This window comes from Ornithodoros turicata, unplaced genomic scaffold, assembly GCF_037126465.1.
Source record: "Ornithodoros turicata isolate Travis unplaced genomic scaffold, ASM3712646v1 ctg00001365.1, whole genome shotgun sequence".
NCBI classification, from domain to species: domain Eukaryota; kingdom Metazoa; phylum Arthropoda; class Arachnida; order Ixodida; family Argasidae; genus Ornithodoros; species Ornithodoros turicata.
The window spans coordinates 1-19,862 of NW_026999573.1; positions in this window are offsets into that span (position 1 = coordinate 1).

The following is a 19,862-nucleotide window of genomic DNA, read 5'->3' on the forward strand; positions in this document are numbered from 1 at the left end:
TCAGCTGATGCTATAAGACCTACAGAAAACACATGCCAGCAGATTCTGAACATGCTATAGGAGAGGGTATGCCCTTGAAATGATGAGATTTGTTCACTTTCCAGATGACTTCAGGTATGTGAAAACAATCATAAATGTTCACAAAGCTGTTATGAAGCAGCGACTGCAATTAATCTGTAGAACTGGGCAGAACGGTTGAATGCAGAATTTGTTCAAAGTGTGCTATAGCGTCATACAGATGGGATATGAATGAGCTAACGAAACATTTTTCTTGCGTAAGAGCAAATACACCTGTAGGTTCTCAAATTATTTTTTTTTTTTGCTTCCTAGATGGCCTCAACTCACGAACAAGCTGCAGCACATTATGGTGACATTTTTTTTAAATTTTTCTTAAAGAAAAATAAACCTCTAGATTTTCAATATGTTGCAGGAGAGGACTAGTTATACAAATAAGGGAAGATTTCTTTTAGACGACCTATATGTGAATATACTATCTGAAAAAAACAGTAATTTTTTGCAAGTGCTTGTTATTCTCAAACACATGGTTAAACAATGAATATAGATCAGCTTGATATTCTTATGTGAAGCTAATCACAAGCAATCAGTTACAAGCATAAATAATCTGGGGCTCCTTCAAGAATGCTAATGTGTCAGAAATTTATTGTAAACTTGACTCCAAATGTGTTCCTTTCTCGAGTTCTCACCACGTCACCAGATTTATTCTCGTTCTACGTACCCTTTGGGATGGCAGAGCCGTGGTTCCCCTCTAACACCAGGCAAGGAAAGCGCACAAATGATGCATATGTAGATGTCAGAAGGAAGCTCGTAAGGGACAACTTCATATTTCGGCACAGTTTAATGTGCCCCCATTGTTCAAGAAAACAAAATGATGAGTTACATTCGATATATGCATCATCTAAAAAATGCACACATTTTTTTTCAGTGATATTTAACAGAGTCAAGCTACATCTCTGGCTGGTTTTGGCTGGAATAGCCCAGGTTGACAGTTACACAAGCTGATGTATGTCAGCACTGAAAATATAAAGGAAAAAAGGCAATTTAAAATGCCTCACTCAATTTACTACTTTTCATAGCTTACACCTTGACAGGTGTTTTTTATCCTAAAATGGTTTCATTGCCAAAATCAACGAGAATTACCGTCATCACATTAACAAGTTTCAACTGTATACCAAGTAATAACAAACATGTGCTTACTTTTTCTGTAATCAAGATGTAAATTACATCGTTGAGTTGCAGGCTTCAGTGAAAAATCACTGCTGAGTGAGTACGGCACTGCTAGTGACGCAACATGTGATTCCAGTGTCTTTCACCCCACCCCACGTTATTTCATGAGCAGTTGGCATCAGAATCAATCAGCTTGCATGATGCACTTATGAAGGGTAATTTCATGTGTGCCAATAAACATACTGCAGTGCTAATTTACAATGTAGTTTGTGGCCGTGGAGCACACTCATATTCAGTATGCCATGTGAACTAGGGGAGCATTTTCTGGCATAAACATTAGATGAGTGAAGACCCCCAAAAAATGTAACCACTGTTTACGTGCATTTGACAACCCGCATTTTTATTGCTGAGAGGCTCTCTTCGTAGCAAGAGGGAAAGGGTGCTGGCAATGTGGCGCATGTTCATAAGATGTAGAACCAGAGACACAGAAAAAAAATGACAGCATATCATGATCTCAATCATGTCATTGTGTCCGTGTTTCTGTCTCCTGTTCTGCATTTGTTAATCTTTTTGTGTAGTTGCTGGATTTTAGCCCAACAGCAGGGGTCAGCAAATAGAGCACATCCAGAACATGCAAGGCATACATTTCCTCATTCTCCGCATTCCTCATTCAAGTAATGTTGAAGAAGTAACCATGCGAAGAAACAATACAACAGTGAAGCTGGCTTCAGTACACTACAACATGTAACAATATACAGTATGCCTCAGTGTTTCCCAAACCGTGTGTCAGGACCCCCATTGAGGCAACGATAGCCCAAACGGGGCCCAAGAGAAAGCAGATGAAGTGAGGGCAATATGCCACAAAACCAAGGAAACTATTTCTCTACGACTGCATTATATTGAAGTTGTTTTACAAAAATGCAAGTTCAGTTCAGCACACAATTAGTCGGGAAACAAGCTAACTCGCAGCAATGCTTTGAATCAAGTGTGCCGCAGTATCATGACGAGACCGTGGACCTACATCAGACGCTACTTGCACGCACTAGTATAACATTCATATTTCTTTATTTATTTCGAGAACCCCAAGGGTCCGGAGGACATTACATGGGGGGTGGGAACTGGAGCGTAAGATACATTTACAGCAACTTGATAGAAACAAACAAGCAAGCAGAAAAGAACAACACAATTAGCAGTAAGTAAACAGGAAAATAAAGAAACGACGACAGTACAATCTTATATGAAAACAAGTATTAAAGCGTGAAACAGGGAGTTCGTTCACATAAGTACGGATAATTAACAAATATGATAAGGGGGAGGTGAAAAATTTCATAGCAACTGACATACAAGCGTGGTGGTCTTGTGGGTGGAGTGAACGGGAGAGGGTGTTACAAAATACTGTATGCTCGATAATAGTTGTGAGACGTGATGGGAGGTTGTTCCATTCGATGGCAGTTGAACAAAAGAATGATCTGGATAATGCCTTGGTATTACAATGAAAGCATGTGACCTTATTAGTGTGGTGGATGCGAGGAAAAATGACACTCAGGCAGGTGATGGGCGATTGGTACGGTGGCAAGATTAAAAAGAACCAATGGAAGAGGGCTAACTTGGCAAGACGGCGACGATGTTCGAGTGAGTAGAGATTAAGGTTTGATTTTAACGCGGTTACAAGGGATCGAATTTGTAGTCGTTGGAAATGAAACGGGCAGCCCGATTCTGGATGGCTTCTAGGGCGTCGCAGAGATACTTTTGGGGAGGGTCCCAAATAGGTGATGCATATTCCAGCTTGCTTCGTACAAGAGCCGTGAAGGTTAGGAGCTTAAGATGGAGCCCGCCAACCTGAGGGTGCGTCTAACAAAGCCTAGGGAGCGAGAAGCGTTAGTTATTATGTGGTTGATGTGCTCGTTCCAAGTTAGGTTGGAGGAAAGGTGGATTCCAAGATATTTGTAAGAATCTGCTCGGGTTAATGTGATATCACTTAGAGTGTAGGGGAAGGGAGGAAGGCAGGAGACCCGTCTTCGAGAAAACGACAAAATGCGACACTGTGCAATGTTCAGAGGCATTTGCCACTCATTGCACCAACGCCGGATTAGTTAAAGGTCGCTTTGTAAGGTTAGTTGGTCAGAAGGAGAGAGGATTTGCCTGTACACTACACAGTCGTCAGCAAAGAGACAAATCGTGGAAGATATGCCTGAAGGAAGATCATTTATATAGATAAGGAAAATGAGAGGGCCGAGGACTGAACCCTGAGGGACACCAGAAAGCACAGGTACATCTGGGGATAGGTGGTTGTTGCAAGTAACAAATAACGTACGATTAGTCAGAAATTGAGCTATCCAATGGACGACATACGGGTCGAGGTTAAGCAGATAGAGTTTGTATAGAAGCTTAGAGTGCGACACCATATCGAAGGCCTTGCGAAAGTCTAAGAAAGCGGCGTCACCCTGATGATTATTGTCCGCGTGGAGAAAGATGTCGTGAACAAAACTGACTACTTGAGTTTCACATGAAAAGAGGTTTCGAAACCCGTGCTGCAAGTGATAGAAGAAGCATTTTTCTTCAAGGTACTTAACTACGTTGGAGTATGCGTTCGAGAATTTTACATACTATAGATGTGAGTGAAATGGGGCGGTAGTTATTAACGATGTGGCAGCTGCCTGATTTGTGAATAGGGACAATCTTCGCCATCTTCCAGTCCTGCGGTATGGCAGAATCTTAAAGTGACTGAGTAAATATGCAACATAGAATCTTGCTGGAAATAGATCTCGTGTTGTATAGAACCTTCGGGTTAATAGAGTCCGGACCAGCACTCGACGACAGCTTAAGTGACTCAATGATTTTACAAATACCATGAGTGCTGATATGAATGGGGACTATAGGTGACAAGGCGATTACTAGTAGTAATAGGTCTTGTCCAGACTACAAGCTATCCAAACTACAGGATTCCTGCCCCTGAGCCCTGCGCGTATTTTTCCTCGCGCGCGGCAGGCGGCGCTCGGGTGGAGGCTCTTACCGGTGGGCGGAGCGTGGCCGGAGGGTTGCGTGCGCGCTTACCCGCTCACATTTTTCAGCCTGGGCCGACTTCTTTCATCATTTCTCAATCTGTGTCGAATTCAATCGCAATTTTTTCCCCGCTACAACAGATGTGCAGTAGGCAGTTTACATGCAAAGGATAGCCATACACAAAAGTACAAGTGAAAATATATTTATTAAAGTCATTAGTGTCTGGAATTATGATATGACTCTGTGTGAAGGAGAAAAACTCAGTCAAAAATCTGATGCAATAGCATTGAAGGGGTATTTTATTAGTGATAATCACGAAAGTTTTCAGTTAAGCAGAAGGAGTAGCACATTTTTAATAAAAGAAGATATTTTTAATCAATACGATTACTATCAAATTAAAAGTTTTATTATAAAAAGTCTAACATGACAACCATAGCGGAGTTTTAATTACATACTTCTAATATGTAACTTCATGCGCAACAGCTAATATTCCATTATGATACATTTAATCAAAGAATATATTTTTAATCAATACGATTACTATCAAATTAAAAGTTTTATTATAAAAAGTCTAACATGACCACCATAGTGGAGCTTTAATTACAAGTGCCGATAGATGTATATGAACAGCAGAGAACATGGAAGACCATGGGACACGAACACAAGAGGAAATAAAATCTATAACACTACATTGGTTAATCAAAACAACAGAGGAGGAGACTATCATTTTAACTATCATAAAATCATCCTCGTGACTTCCCCATACAAACCTTACTTTGTTTTATGAATCCAACACAGAAAATACATTAAAAAATGAACTTCACCACATAGCGCGCTCCTAGTCAACAACCAGCTCTAATAATATCTGTCCTGATTTGTTGAAGACTGGAGGCGTACACTTATGATTGTACACACTGGACTGACTTCTTTGGCTATTTTTCAGCCTGGGCCGGATTCATTCGCATTTTTTTCATGCGGCGCGCAAGTAGGGGCATGCAAACTGACAACATCGGACCACATCTTTGGCGATTTTTCACCCTGGGACGACTTCGTTCGCAATTTTTGTCAGGTGGTGTGTGTATCAAAATTAAAAGTTTTATTATAAAAAGTCTAACATGAGTAACCTAGCTGAGTTTTAATTACAAAGTTCTAATATGTAACTTCAAGAACAATAGATAATATTCCATTATGACACATTTAATCAAAGAAGATATTTTTAATCACTATGATTACAATCAAAATTAAAAGTTTTATTATAAAAAGTCTAACATTATTATATGTGAGCACCATAGCAGAGTTTTATTTACAAATTTCTAATAGGTATAGTTAATTGTGAACAGCAGAGAACCTGGAAGACCATGAGACACGAACACGAGAGGAAATAAAATCTATAACAATACATTGGTTAATCAAAAACAACAGAGGAGGAGACTATCATTTTTAACTATCATAAAATCATCCTCGTGACTTCTCCATACAATTTTCATTCTAAGAGACACTACAAACCTTACTTTATTTTATGAATTCAACACAGAAAATATATTAAAAAATGGACTTCACCACATAGCACACTCCTAGCCAACAATCAGCTCTAATAATATCTGCCCTGATTTGTTGAAGACGGGAGGCGTACACCTGACAGTTATGAACATTTTCCAGCGCAATAGGGAAGATTATTCCAACATTACACAATTAATCAATTTCTTATTAAGTAAACAGCATAGACATATGGAAATAATGAGAAAAACGATCAACAGCTAATAGAGAACCAAAACACATCACATAAACAACAGACACATGCAGGAAAATAAATGAAAAAGAATCTATCAAAACGATCAACATGCACAAATGAATGGCAGAGAAACACTTTGAACGGCACATGATGAATAATTTAATACAGCACAGAGCTAACACTGAATAGCAGAGAAACAATCTAAACGGCGCATCTGCCAACGTGTAAACAACAGACAGGAAAATATTACTGAAACAGATAATAGAGAGCCAAAATCCAACACGTAAACAAGAGGTACACAAAGGATAAATAGTTGAAGAACAATCTAACAATACAAGAAACATGCACGGATGAATAGCAGAGAAACACTCTAAACGGTGCATCTACCAACGGTAAACAACAGACACATGCAGGAAAATAATTGAAAAAGAATCAATCAAAACGATAAACATGCACGGATGAATAGCAGAGAAACACTTTGAACGATGTATCTGCCAACATGTAAACAACACACCGGAAAATAATAGCAAACATTACAATTTGAAATAATATATCTTTTGAACTATCATAAAATCAACATTGCGAGCTAACAATATCCTACTCAGGCACTATAAACATTACCTTGACAGAGTTATTCAAACACGCACCACAGCTATACTTTCCACAGTACAACCAGACTCGAGACACGGTGGGGTCACTCTCTCCCTCTATGCAGACCGGTGGGGTCACTCTCTCCATCTATACAGCCCCAAAAGCGGGGAACCTGTTGTCAATCTGCGGGGTGGGGAAATCCTCTCTCTTTTTCAAATTCTTTCCTCCAAAAAGGAAATATTCTTAGGACCGGTGTACAGAGGCGAAATTTTTTATTGATCGCAAATAGACATTGGAATTATTCGACTCTCAAGAACACAATAAGAACCCTATCAAAAAAAAAAAAAATCTAAGAATAGACTTTTTAAGCAAACGAGAAAATATTATCGGTGCAAACAATACTCAACGAGAAACGTTGCATTTAATGTATTTCAGATCAGACACAACTATTAGGCAATCATTATTCTCAACTCACAAAATATCAATCGAGTGAAAGTCAAGTTTATTCAGTGATAGAAACAATACGAATTCGAAAACGAGAAACAAATTTAATTACATCGTTTGATGTTAACGTTGCAATACACGCAGAAGTCGCAAACAACTCATCTGAAATGCAAATTATTGTGTTTGCTATAGCGGAAATCAACGCACACAACTTAAAAATACATTCCCAACTAGTAGAATATTTTTATTAATATCAATCGAGTGATCATCTGAAACAAAGTCAAAAGCAGTAAATAATTTAGGCAAACATTTTTCATAATCACACAGCGCAAATATACATCACAGAAACATGTCTTTTTTCATTCAGGACCCACTAGTGGAAACGAAGTGAGAGAGTTCCCGTACACATTCGTTAAGGTTACGCCCGCGGGGAGTAGGGGAATGCAAACAATGGTCTCGGTATACAAAGCCATAAAATCGCTCCTACAAGTCAAGTTAGGGAAGGAGGGTCTCTTGCGCTGTCTTGTACATAGAATCACTGAAAGCAAAGTTTTTCCTTTACACATCACATCTTTTTTGTAAATTGACTTTCATAATTCTAACGTCAGGTGGAAGATTACGAACCTGATAATACAATTTTAATAAATAAAATTAGCACCAATATGACTTAATTAAATGTCGAGGCGCACTACAAAACAGAACAGACAACTGATATACACTGAAGAGATGGACAGATTTTGTACTCGTTACCATTCGTCATGGGAGGACCTGATAAAAAGTTGCTTCGAAAAGGAGTAGCCGCGAAACGATTCATTTATCGCTGCATTTCAATACGTCCTAGACATGGTCGTATTCGGAGATATGGTGCAAATTATGGAGTTCAAGATGCGAGACATTGTATGTCGAATCTACAATAGTTATAAAAATATTTGCACGTCAACATCGGAAGGACCGTTTGGATTGATGGTGGAGTTTTTGAGGTTTGCTAATGAAGAATTGAAATACACTAGACCAAACGTAATTGTAATCATTGCAATGGGCATTGCATTAATCAAGAAAGCAATCAAATCAAATTATCATATACAAGCAGTCTATATCGCACGATTCATTACGGATTTGTTGAAATTACACCTAACGGTTGAAATGGAAAGTACATAAAAAATCTTATCACGTGGTATATTCCACCCTAGAACCTCTACTCATTTATTTTATTCTACCAGTCAAGGATGTCGAATGAACAGAAGTTCAATATTGTCGTGCAAGGTCTGATGTATCATCACTTATTGAAACTCAACAAACATATCAATTGCGGTGGGCCACCGGACGATTTTCATCTAATACTCTCTTGTACGCCATTCAAGAATCTTCATACAAAGAAAGGAAGCATAAATAAGAGATTGTGCAAGTTCGTCGCAACAAAGTGCAAGTTGTTGAAGCAATACAAACACGGCGACAGCATATCACCCGCATTAATCAACGCTGGATTCAAGCGCCCAATAATCAGAATAAATTACTTGATGTCTTCGGAATTCATCAATCAAGACAACAAACGAAAACTTCGGAGTTTGGAATAGAATTGTAATTTATCGAAATAAACAAGTGTATAATTGAAATAATAATTGTATTCTTTGTCATCATTGTAATATATTCTACACAGCGCAACGAAAACAGCTTATGACCATGTTGAAGATTGCTAAGGAGACACTACGTACAAGGATCTTCGCATGGAATCAGCGCTGGCAATCAAATAGATTTTTACACGACCACACTCTATACAACACCGACACCCGAAGGAAAGAATTGTAGAAGAATCGATAATAGAAATTTAGAGGCATGTTACATCAATCTTTGTTTACAAAGAGGATCACTAATATTTTGCGAAAGCTTATTTTACGAATTAAATTGCACAGTGTATATATTTTCTCAAACTATTGGACAGTTGACAATACTATATTGAAAGGAATCTATTATCAAATGACGCGAAGGTGGAGTCTACAATTCTTATCATCATAACATGCGGCACACAATTCCAATAAGATTTTGGGAGAATCGAATCACACAACTGTCATCAGAAATGTTTAATTGCTATACAATGAAGATGAGCACTATGCATAAGATATGTAATTATAATAAGTAAATATTCCTTTTGCAAACTTAACCAAAGCAGCACACATAAACGTAGCTTCAATTCACAGAATGTACCCGAGGTTTTTAATTAGCCATACTGAAAAACTATGAGTCTATTCGATATGTCACGGCATATGAGGCACTACAAATGGAAGGACATACATTAATTTTTGAAGATTTTAGCTCATAATGAATCAAAACGTAATCTTCAACACCAAAGGTTCGTGTTTAAATTTTCAAAGTCAAAACTGTACACTCTTTCTTACAATTTTTTTTAAGATGTAGATTAAAAAGCTGTCTATATAGTCACACATTGTATACAAGATATTTGTTTGTACATTAATTGATAAAATTTATCAGATCACATTCCGGAGCAGTGGAGACTATCAGTAAGTGTTTAATTAAAATTTGAACTGCTACCGCAATTTACGAACTGAGTTGTAGAAAGCGTAATTTCACAGCTTTAGCTGGCTCACTTTGATACGCGAAGGTTTTAAGAACTCTTTTGCGATGACAAAGAATTTAATCGAGTGTATTGATGTTTTCTATATACTCTATAACGTAATGTGAATTCTCCACGACGTGGATGCGGGATGCGACGTGGTCGTCCAATGCGTTTCGGCAACACGCCGGGCAGCGTTTCCCGGACACCCTTCCGAAACCGAACGCGATTCGGCGCCCAACGCGTTAACGCGGCACCCCACGCGAGCGTGTTGCTTTCTTCCGGAAACGGGTTCGTCGACGCGGGTGACCCTTTCTCCGAATTTTGTTCGAAAAATATTCGTAACTTTTACTATCTACGTCGTGGAGAATTCACATTACGTTATACAGTATATAGAAAACATCAATACACTCGATTAAATTCTTAGTCATCGCAAAAGAGTTCTTAAAACCTTCGCGCATCAAAGTGAGCCAGCTAAAGCTGTGAAATTACGCTTTCTACAACTCAGTTCGTAAATTGCGGTAGCAGTTCAAATTTTAATTAAACACTTACTGATAGTCTCCACTGCTCCGGAATGTGATCTGATAAATTTTATCAATTAATGTACAAACAAATATCTTGTATACAATGTGTGACTATATAGACAGCTTTTTAATCTACATCTTAAAAAAATTGTAAGAAAGAGTGTACAGTTTTGACTTTGAAAATTTAAACACGAACCTTTGGTGTTGAAGATTACGTTTTGATTCATTATGAGCTAAAATCTTCAAAAATTAATGTATGTCCTTCCATTTGTAGTGCCTCATATGCCGTGACATATCGAATAGACTCATAGTTTTTCAGTATGGCTAATTAAAAACCTCGGGTACATTCTATGAATTGAAGCTACGTTTATGTGTGCTGCTTTGGTTAAGTTTGCAAAAGGAATATTTACTTATTATAATTACATATCTTCTGCATAGTGCTCATCTTCATTGTATAGCAATTAAACATTTCTGATGACAGTTGTGTGATTCGATTCTCCCAAAATCTTATTGGAATTGTGTGCCGCATGTTATGATGATTAGAATTGTAGACTCCACCTTCGCGTCATTTAATAATAGATTCCTTTCAATATAGTATTGTCAACTGTCCAATAGTTTGAGAAAATATATACACTGTGCAATTTAATTCGTAAAATAAGCTTTCGCAAAATATTAGTGATCCTCTTTGTAAACAAAGATTGATGTAACATGCCTCTAAATTTCTATTATCGATTCTTCTACAATTCTTTCCTTCGGGTGTCGGTGTTGTATAGAGTGTGGTCGTGTAAAAATCTATTTGATTGCCAGCGCTGATTCCATGCGAAGATCCTTGTACGTAGTGTCTCCTTAGCAATCTTCAACCTGGTCATAAGCTGTTTTCGTTGCGCTGTGTAGAATATATTACAATGATGACAAAGAATACAATTATTATTTCAATTATACACTTGTTTATTTCGATAAATTACAATTCTATTCCAAACTCCGAAGTTTTCGTTTGTTGTCTTGATTGATGAATTCCGAAGACATCAAGTAATTTATTCTGATTATTGGGCGCTTGAATCCAGCGTTGATTAATGCGGGTGATATGCTGTCGCCGTGTTTGTATTGCTTCAACAACTTGCACTTTGTTGCGACGAACTTGCACAATCTCTTATTGATGCTTCCTTTCTTTGTATGAAGATTCTTGAATGGCGTACAAGAGAGTATTAGATGAAAATCGTCCGGTGGCCCACCGCAATTGATATGTTTGTTGAGTTTCAATAAGTGATGATACATCAGACCTTGCACGACAATATTGAACTTCTGTTCATTCGACATCCTTGACTGGTAGAATAAAATAAATGTGTAGAGGTTCTAGGGTGGAATATACCACGTGATAAGATTTTTTATGTACTTTCCATTTCAACCGTTAGGTGTAATTTCAACAAATCCGTAATGAATCGTGCGATATAGACTGCTTGTATATGATAATTTGATTTGATTGCTTTCTTGATTAATGCAATGCCCATTGCAATGATTACAATTACGTTTGGTCTAGTGTATTTCAATTCTTCATTAGCAAACCTCAAAAACTCCACCATCAATCCAAACGGTCCTTCCGATGTTGACGTGCAAATATTTTTATAACTATTGTAGATTCGACATACAATGTCTCGCATCTTGAACTCCATAATTTGCACCATATCTCCGAATACGACCATGTCTAGGACGTATTGAAATGCAGCGATAAATGAATCGTTTCGCGGCTACTCCTTTTCGAAGCAACTTTTTATCAGGTCCTCCCATGACGAATGGTAACGAGTACAAAATCTGTCCATCTCTTCAGTGTATATCAGTTGTCTGTTCTGTTTTGTAGTGCGCCTCGACATTTAATTAAGTCATATTGGTGCTAATTTTATTTATTAAAATTGTATTATCAGGTTCGTAATCTTCCACCTGACGTTAGAATTATGAAAGTCAATTTACAAAAAAGATGTGATGTGTAAAGGAAAAACTTTGCTTTCAGTGATTCTATGTACAAGACAGCGCAAGAGACCCTCCTTCCCTAACTTGACTTGTAGGAGCGATTTTATGGCTTTGTATACCGAGACCATTGTTTGCATTCCCCTACTCCCCGCGGGCGTAACCTTAACGAATGTGTACGGGAACTCTCTCACTTCGTTTCCACTAGTGGGTCCTGAATGAAAAAAGACATGTTTCTGTGATGTATATTTGCGCTGTGTGATTATGAAAAATGTTTGCCTAAATTAATTACTGCTTTTGACTTTGTTTCAGATGATCACTCGACTGATATTAATAAAAATATTCCGGTGTGTTGTTTACATGTTGGCAGATACATCGTTCAAAGTGTTTCTCTGCTATTCATCCGTGCATGTTTATCGTTTTGATTGATTCTTTTTCAATTAATTTCCTGCATGTGTCTGTTGTTTACCGTTGGTAGATGCACCGTTTAGAGTGTTTCTCTGCTATTCATCCGTGCATGTTTCTTGTTTTGTTAGATTGTTCTTCAACTATTTATCCTTTGTGTACCTCTTGTTTACGTGTTGGATTTTGGCTCTCTATTATCTGTTTCAGTAATATTTTCCTGTCTGTTGTTTACACGTTGGCAGATGCGCCGTTTAGATTGTTTCTCTGCTATTCAGCGTTAGCTCTGTGCTGTATTAAATTATTCATCATGTGCCGTTCAAAGTGTTTCTCTGCCATTCATTTGTGCATGTTGATCGTTTTGATAGATTCTTTTTCATTTATTTTCCTGCATGTGTCTGTTGTTTATGTGATGTGTTTTGGTTCTCTATTAGCTGTTGATCGTTTTTCTCATTATTTCCATATGTCTATGCTGTTTACTTAATAAGAAATTGATTAATTGTGTAATGTTGGAATAATCTTCCCTATTGCGCTCGAAAATGTTCATAACTGTCAGGTGTACGCCTCCCGTCTTCAACAAATCAGGGCAGATATTATTAGAGCTGATTGTTGGCTAGGAGTGTGCTATGTGGTGAAGTTCATTTTTTAATATATTTTCTGTGTTGAATTCATAAAACAAAGTAAGGTTTGTAGTGTCTCTTAGAATGAAAATTGTATGGGGAAGTCACGAGGATGATTTTATGATAGTTAAAAATGATAGTCTCCTCCTCTGTTGTTTTTGATTAACCAATGTATTGTTATAGATTTTATTTCCTCTCGTGTTCGTGTCTCATGGTCTTCCAGGTTCTCTGCTGTTCACAATTAACTATACCTATTAGAAATTTGTAAATAAAACTCTGCTATGATGCTCACATATAATAATGTTAGACTTTTTATAATAAAACTTTTAATTTTGATTGTAATCATAGTGATTAAAAATATCTTCTTTGATTAAATGTGTCATAATGGAATATTATCTATTGTTCTTGAAGTTACATATTAGAACTTTGTAATTAAAACTCCGCTAGGTTACTCATGTTAGACTTTTTATAATAAAACTTTTAATTTTGATACACACACCACCTGACAAAAATTGCGAACGAAGTCGTCCCAGGGTGAAAAATCGCCAAAGATGTGGTCCGATGTTGTCAGTTTGCATGCCCCTACTTGCGCGCCGCATGAAAAAAATGCGAATGAATCCGGCCCAGGCTGAAAAATAGCCAAAGAATTCAGTCCAGTGTGTACAATCATAAGTGTACGCCTCCAGTCTTCAACAAATCAGGACAGATATTATTAGAGCTGGTTGTTGACTAGGAGCGCGCTATGTGGTGAAGTTCATTTTTTAATGTATTTTCTGTGTTGGATTCATAAAACAAAGTAAGGTTTGTATGGGGAAGTCACGAGGATGATTTTATGATAGTTAAAATGATAGTCTCCTCCTCTGTTGTTTTGATTAACCAATGTAGTGTTATAGATTTTATTTCCTCTTGTGTTCGTGTCCCATGGTCTTCCATGTTCTCTGCTGTTCATATACATCTATCGGCACTTGTAATTAAAGCTCCACTATGGTGGTCATGTTAGACTTTTTATAATAAAACTTTTAATTTGATAGTAATCGTATTGATTAAAAATATATTCTTTGATTAAATGTATCATAATGGAATATTAGCTGTTGCGCATGAAGTTACATATTAGAAGTATGTAATTAAAACTCCGCTATGGTTGTCATGTTAGACTTTTTATAATAAAACTTTTAATTTGATAGTAATCGTATTGATTAAAAATATCTTCTTTTATTAAAAATGTGCTACTCCTTCTGCTTAATTGAAAACTTTCGTGATTATCACTAATAAGATACCCCTTCAATGCTATTGCATCATATTTTTGACTGAGTTTTTCTCCTTCACACAGAGTCATATCATAATTCCAGACACTAATGACTTTAATAAATATATTTTCACTTGTACTTTTGTGTATGGCTATCCTTTGCATGTAAACTGCCTACTGCACATCTGTTGTAGCGGGGGAAAAATTGCGATTGAATTCGACACAGATTGAGAAATGATGAAAGAAGTCGGCCCAGGCTGAAAAATGTGAGCGGGTAAGCGCGCACGCAACCCTCCGGCCACGCTCCGCCCACCGGTAAGAGCCTCCACCCGAGTGCCGCCTGCCGCGCGCGAGGAAAAATACGCGTAGGGCTCAGGGGCAGGAATCCTGTAGTTTGGATAGCTTGTAGTCTGGACAAGACCTATTACTACTATTACTGATAATGGAGTTTGGGTGTACCCGTTATCGGTGTTGAAAACGGATGAAAACAAGGAAGCGAAAGCGTTGGCGCAGTCGCTGTCGGCGGGTGTCAGTTAGACTGATACGGTGGGATTTTGGTGGCGATAAGATTTTCCAAAATTGTTTTGGTTTATTCGTCAAGAGAGACGGGAGGTCGATGGTAAAGAACTTATGTTTCGCTTCTTTGATCGAGCACCTGTATTCCCGTTCACAGTAGTGAAATTTAGCCCATGATACAATGTCGCCAAGACGCTTTGCTTTCCTGAATAAGCGCTTTTTCTTGGTTAGGAAGATTTTAAGACTTTTCGTGAACCAAGGATTGTGATCATAAGATTTCACTCTTATCTTTGGAACATTGTACTCGGTAAGGTAGTTTATGTTGTCACGAAAGAGGGAGCAGTTATCCTCAATGGAGTGAGGCAAGGTGCCATGAAATGAATTTTCATAAAGAGCTTCAAGACCCTCGTTGATGGCTTTGAAGTGAGTTTGAGCATAGTCGCATATGGTTTTATCGTTGAGTTTATGAACATTTGGACTACTTGGAGAGATATCTTAGAAAATGGTCACTGAGACCATCAGTGACATGCAAAGAAGTGATGTGTTCAGGATGGGAGGTTAAAACCAAGTCAAGGGTTGACTGCGTGGCATGAGTTATTCGGGTAGGATGTGGAACGGCATGCGATAGATTAAATGTAAGGCATAAATCCACAAACAGTGTCTCTTGTGAACTCCGGGACAGTTTGCCGTGGAGCAAGTCCCAATTTATTGACCGTATATGTATCAGCGTATATTGAAGGTGTATATTACTGTATATGTATCAGGGCAGATTTCAAGCTTCCTGAGCGCGCACAGACGGGGATCTCAGTTGTCTCGCGACGTAACAGACGGAGAAAGACACCGGCTGACACACACAGACATCCCGAAGGCTATGCCCATCTTTGTTGATGCACCCACGAATCCACAGGAAGACTGCCGAAGCTCTCCCACTCGTATTAAGTACCTGTAGCTTCAACTACAAACAGTTTAGAGCACACTCCACGAAACGAGAACAGCTGATTGCTGCTTTCATGGGCGCGGCCATGCGAGCGGCCATGCGAGCCGAGAAGGACCGTTCAACAGAGGAGCAATTTTAGGTAAGTTCGAGCGTGGCGCCAGTCGTCGGTGCAACAATTTCCAGAGTGAACCGAGTTCGATCAGCTCAGATAACGCTTTTTTCATTCTTTTTCTTTCTAGTAATATTTATCATTCTTTTTGATTCATTTCCAATTCTAATTCCAATTCCAGCTCAACCGCTCAGCGCGCTGACACTATAGTGCAACGTAGAGTCAATAAATCTTTCGCTTCCTCGCTTCCCTAAGGAGAAGAGTACTTGAAGTATATTCCTGTTGTGTGATTCCTTTTTTCCCTCTCTACGTTCCAGAAACATACGGTTTCTGAGCCAAGACAATATAGTTGCGAGCGCAGTTGACTTACAGAAGTATCCCATACAGATCCCGTACCGTGAAGACCACCACCCCAAACGTGGTTGCCACGGTTTCGGTTTTGGCCATTTGCATGTCAAAATTCAGGGATTGATATTTTAATACACATACGCGTTTCAGAATTTTAAACGTGGATTTTAACTAGGACAGTCTCTGATATCGGTATCTGGCTTTTGTTCAAGACGTCCTTATTAGAGTTAATTAATGAATTTAATTGATTAGTCATCCTTATTAGTCATTACAGTCTCTCTTGGAAAAGATACGCGCCCGTATAACTCAACTGTGAAAATGACGTGCTCTCGTGACTTTTTAATAAAAGTTTGTCCCCCCTCCAAGCTGAAACACACACACACACACAAAATAAACGGGGTGCCACAAACGCATACTTTGTGGTCGTAGCCATATTTTAATGGAGATTTTTTTGAAGTAAAACAACTAGGACTATATGTACATTAGTTTCGCACGTACGCGTACGCGAGTGGAGGAAAACCTAATCTGCAAGGTATTTTGGCATTCTAGTTTGCATAATTCACTAAGATGTATTTTTGTGTGTGTGTGTGTGTGAAGCTCTTTTTCTTTCTTCGAGAAACAGAAAGAGCAGAATTGCTGGCAATCGGTTTAGATATGAGATGAGTCCTTCATCTATATGCTTCAAATTATTATCCCCAGAGGTGACATTTGTTTTTAGTGCACCGTTTCAGATTTTCCATTATCGAGATACTTCGCTCGCACTAACTCGGAAGTCGGCAAGGGGGAGCGAGCCCTAACCTAACCTAACCCAACCTAACCTAACCTGAAGGAGAGCACTGCTGGACATGGAGTTAAAGATTGAGAAGTACGGCATTTTCAAAGAGGTCCTCGGAGGGAAAATTCGAGGGTGGGGGGTGGGGGGCAGAGCCAGCACTATGAAAACTCGAGGAGCGGTGGACTGTTCCCCCTGCCCCCACATTCCGATTTATACCGAAACTAAACAGGAGCAGCTTTCCAAGCTAGGGCTCCGGAACGAACCGACAACAGTAAAAAACAATAAAAGAAAAAGAAAAACAAGAAAGAAAAAAAGAGGAAGGAAGCACAAAAAAGATATTGTGAGCATCAAACCTACTTTTAGTGGCCTCCGCGTGATCAGACTGACAACATTGTGCAGAGAGAGGGAGAGCGCGCGAAGTGTTGGACGCTTGGGGGAGAGCTCGGTCGCCATGAGGCTTGTAACTTGTCCGTTTGTAACGAATAGTCAAATAAATGTTCCTGTGTTCACATATGGCGCAGTCGACACCAAGAGCCTGTAGCATTCTTTTCTAACTGCCCTGGAGCCTTACCAAACGCCAACTGCCAAGCCTACGACAAGAAAAAGCCCTTGTCGCGGTGAGTCGACGCCATTAGCCATGCCGCTCATAAACTGGGAAGAAGCAACTGCCGCAGATCTTGCCGGCTTTACGGCGGATTTCATTCGCGAAGAGTTATCACAACGTCAACTAGAGAGCACAGGTTCAAAGAAGATTTAATTCATCGACTCCTCGATGACATCGCCTCAAGACGCACAACGCAGTTACACGAAACAACGGCGTCCGTTGCCGACGAACCGCCAGAACCGCCTCCCACGTCTACTTCAAGCGAAACGCCATTGTTCCAAGCCATGCCAAACTTCACAGCCGACCCCGTGCACAACATGCAGCTTTTGACAGTGTATCTTCAGCAGCAAATGAACTTGACGATGTCACAAGCCAGTACGAAGTCTATAAACGTAACTACATTGCCCGACTTATCGTCAACGGTCCCAACGTTCAGTGGAGACAAAGGACTGTACGCTAGTCGATGGTTGGAGGATCTCGAGCGCACCCAGCAGCTCGCGGCGTGGGAACCCGCAACACTACTGGCCATCGCTTCGGGAAAACTGCGCGGCCCAGCAGCAGACTGGAAAGTCACCACAGGTCATAACTTTAAGACCTGGCCGAGTGGAAGAAAGCTTTTCTAGCACAGTTCGGTGAACGCTTGTCACTTATACAGTGGCAAGAACTCATGGCTGCGCGACAGCAAACAAGTGATGAGAACTTGGTCAGTTTACACCCTTGCTAAACTACGAGTGATTGGAAAAGCCCAATCACACTCACAGACAAAGAACGCATCGAATATCTAGTCCAAGGCATCCGTGATGACCAGGTTGCCACAGCAATCACAGTGCAACGACCAAAGACTGTTGAAGAATTTTATAACAATTGTCTCTGAAGTTGACAGGGCAATGGATCACACGCAACTTGCCCGCTCAACGAGGGCCTCAACAACGAATGGGTAACCAGTCGTCCCGAAGCACAACCATGAGTACAAACACAAAGACTTACACCAGCGGTAATATCGTACAAGGACCCCAGTCTGGAATTTCAGAAACACGGCCTCGAACCACAGTCCCTTTTCGTATTTCTAGTTTGCCACCTGTTGAGCAAGAATCAAGGTACGAGACTATCGCAACCAAGTACGGCTCACCTGCGTACAGACGGGGGCAAGACATCAGAGATGCTGTATGTTACAACTGCCAGAGGAAAGGTCACCTTGCAAGCAAATGCCCAGAACCTAGACAACCACCCCGGGACAGCAGACAGACAATACCAAAAGCACCGTTAGCCTATGCAGGCCATGGAGAACACACATTGTCCGGCTCTAAGTTGAGATGTGCTGTAGTGCCTGCTCAGGTGACAGGATTGGGAGAGGTCAGCGCATTTCCAGATAGTGGTTCTAACGTAACCATCTTAGCAGCCAACCTAGCAGGAAATCTTCATGTGGAACCATGGTGCAAACCACCTCTTCTGGTTGTTGCGGAAGCTCAGTGATGCCCCAGGGAGCTGGGTTTTTGCGCATTGGTATCGGACCTCTCACTGCTATCGTCGAAGCTGCTGTCCTAGAAAAGAATGTCCTCCCTTGATTTTAGGAGAAGATTGGTTCCATGCAGTTCACGCCGAACTCTATCTAAGACCTCCGCAACTGCCTATCATATGCCAACCAGCACGTAACATAGTAGTGCAGTGCAGGAAAGAACTTTTGCCAAGAATGTCAAATGCAGTGATTCTGAGAGCATCAGCACTGTCACATTTTGAAAAACACTCATGCACATCACTGGAGCCACTACAAGTAGAGTATGAGCCTGATGAAAATGAGCCCTTGTGGAGCAAACTCAACAGGCTGATACCGACCAGCTAAAACAAAACAGCTACGACGGTCTTCCAGAGACAAGCTCCTGCGAACAGTCTCGCATCATCAGTGACATCTTTGTCGGGTGAGCAACTCGACGTCGAGGAACAGATTGCAGTCAAGAATGTTGTGCTACGTCATGCTAGTCTTTTTGCAAGCACTGCAACTGACATCGGCCTCTATGAAGGCATTGAGCACGAGATCACACTGCTACCTGATGCCAAGCCTTACGGACGACAGCCATACCGGTACACAGCCAGCGAGCGTCAATTCCTTGAGAACCAGACAACAAGCTTACTTGAAAAGGACATCATCCGTCCTGCATCAGGACCATGGGGATTCCCAGCCATTGTCGTAACTCAGAAGGACAAAAAGAGACTTTGTGTGAATACATACCTCTCAACCGAATGACTGTCAGTGGTCTTACAGCCACTACCTCGTGCAGACGACATTTTTGACGATCT